The sequence below is a fragment of the Etheostoma spectabile genome, chromosome 18, assembly GCF_008692095.1.
Source record: "Etheostoma spectabile isolate EspeVRDwgs_2016 chromosome 18, UIUC_Espe_1.0, whole genome shotgun sequence".
Classification (NCBI taxonomy): domain Eukaryota; kingdom Metazoa; phylum Chordata; class Actinopteri; order Perciformes; family Percidae; genus Etheostoma; species Etheostoma spectabile.
The window spans coordinates 21,643,324-21,646,047 of record NC_045750.1 but is presented as its reverse complement, the minus strand read 5'-3'; the positions used below and the strand labels follow the sequence as shown (position 1 = coordinate 21,646,047).

The following is a 2,724-nucleotide window of genomic DNA, read 5'->3' as shown; positions in this document are numbered from 1 at the left end:
GAACCAATAATGCAGTTATTTCATTTTGTTTTTCCAAAACCGTAATTATTTGACTGTGGTTATTGCTGCTTGGCGCCAGTGCTACAGGCTGATTACTGTGGTGCTGACATGGTAGTGGTGAGTTAAGGGTTTGTGTTGTGGTATTTTCCTCTTGAGGGTTAGCATCCAAAGTAGGTTTTGCTGGTATTGGGATATTTGTTTCAGGCACAAATGGGTTTGCTTTAGCACTGAGTAATTTGTCTTTCATTTGTCCCCTTTCAAAATAAGAATTCATGCCATTGGACCTTACAGATGGATGAATTGAAACACGAGAACCTCCTGAGCTTCTAAGCACATTCACTTTAGCCTTTGTTGCGGCTATTTCCACTTCCAATGCAAGATGTTCCTTTTTTTTCCTTAGTTGCTCCTCCATTTCTTCTAACTCATGTTTATCCTTCAGTAGTTTTTGTCGTGCAATGAGAGCAGCCATGTTGGCCTCAGCTTTAATACGTGCTGACGATGTTGTTGAGACACTTGACCTCGATCCAGCAGAGCTCCTCCCATTAGACCTTCCACTTCCGGTATTTGACACACTGTCATTGGTTAACTTCATCTGTATGACGAAATTGTCCCAATTGTGTGAAAACATGAGAATTATTTCATCTTGATTAATCAGCTCCTGTGGTCCTTTTGTAATACAGACAGGGAAACATCATTTGGAAATATGGGCGATTGTATTGCTTTTTTGTCTCCCAGTTCAGAAAGCCATCCTTTTGCCTCTCTTGCAGTCCGTTATGGCGTTTAAGTACACTTGAAAACCATTCATTTTGTTTTTCATGTTCCTCTTAGGAAGTACAAGAATCACAGACTCATGCAACTGAGTAGCTTCATCCACCATTTGATCATAATCTCAGATGATCTCACCTGTGAGGCATTGATCATTTTGCATTGATCCTTTATTGTCTGTATTAGACTTTATTCTGTGAACCTTTCCTTTGCGTTCTTCTGAAGTTTCTCAATTTTATTCTCCAGAGCTTAGAGGTGAGTGTGATTTCTCTTTTTTGTCCTTCCATCCTTTTCTGAAATTGATTTTGAAATGGCTTATGATCCACTTGTTGTCTTTTCCCAAGGTATCACAAATGACAATAATCCACACCGTTCAATCAAGCAATCCACTGATGCCTCATCAACCACATCAAGACAATAAACCACACAAGCAACCAACAATGCGTCCCCAATAGACACGCGGCAGTAACCTATTTACACTGTGTACACAGTAGGCCTACTAATTGACACAAAGTTACAACATACCGCTTCCGTGGCTGTGCTGTTTGCGGCCCGGTCTCTTGTTTTCGGAGCGTAATTGAATGCACCGCCATCCAATACAGCGGAGCTCCGTGCCTTCAATATTTCCTCCTCCGACATCAAATATATTCCGTTGTGATCCGAGGAATCCGCAGAGAATATTCCATTTCCGTAGATCCACTCTGATGTATCAACTTTTGTTGACTAATATTGCGGCTGTAAGCAGTCCAAAAGACTGCTGCCGCGAGGGACTAAACGCTGAGAGATGCACACACCTGTGACGCGCTCTTGATCGTATTGCAAATTATTTTATTGTTCTTCGTCTTCCATATGTACAATACAATGAACATTGCTGTTACCTTATGTAATTGTTAAATGTAGCGTAGAAATAATTGCATTATACGGTGTGCTGCGTTGTGCTCGGTGCGGTCAACAAAAGTGTTTGCTCCCAGCTTCACCCCCTCTCCGTCAAAGCCCAAAAGAACCAGGTGCACAGGTGAAGCAAACAAATATATCACTTCCGCTCAAACCGTCATGAAAACGCCCACCACCTATTAGCGCATAATACAATAATCAATAAATTAAACCATAAACAATATAATGTGGCTCCTACACGCGCTATTCTCCAACATTCACTCTAATGCCATTTTTCCATTCATGGTACCTGGTCGACCTGGCCGCGGTGCCCCGTTCTCCTTTTTCCATTGAAGATTAGTACTACTTGATGCGTGAGGCGACAGTGGCTGGTCGTCATAGCAGGACACTGCCGTGAGCTAACGTGACACACACACACAGAACGTCAAAGGTGTGTTTTTGAGTCTCTGCATGTGGCTGTTGCCACAGCCAGAAGACACATAATTTTCAAAAGAAGCTGAAGGCAGAAAAAAAAAAATGCTGGATAAACTTTTTTTTTTTTTTTTCTTTTTTTAATTGTGATCAAATTGTTTTTATATTCAGGACAAAAATGTAAACCTAACAGTCACAAACAGTTACAGGGCCACAAAATCTGGCTAAACTATTTAAACACGGCAGGTTTTTCAGGAACCCCCACCCCCCCGTCCCTTGCTAGCAATGATGCAGTGAATAGTGACAATTCTCTCCGACCAATCAGTAGTATGCAGGTTTTCACGTCACCTTTTGGTATCGCCTCTGCCTGCTTGGAACCTCAACTGAGGTGGTGCTAAAAAAAGTACCTGTTAGCAGGTACCTGGGACTTTTTCGTAATGGAAAACCAAAAAAGACAAGTAGAGTCAAGTAGACACCATGCGGTGGAAAAATCACCGCTAATACACGGCCTTTTGTACAAATGCATTACCTGTTATCCTTGTTTTCATACAGAAGTTTAGTTAGCTAAATATCCAACATTTTTTAGTTGGATTTTGGATGTGTAAAGAAACGGTTCTTACATAACATTTCACTTTAGATGTGTGTGAATTTCCC

The 2,724-nt window shown here is 41.3% G+C and overlaps 1 protein-coding gene across 6 annotated transcripts in view; it reads left to right on the top strand.

The window, feature by feature from the left end:
* Positions 1-2,724, top strand: part of tdrd6a (tudor domain containing 6a) — a 36,303-nt gene that overhangs the window by 18,886 nt on the left and 14,693 nt on the right. The window lies entirely within an intron of this gene.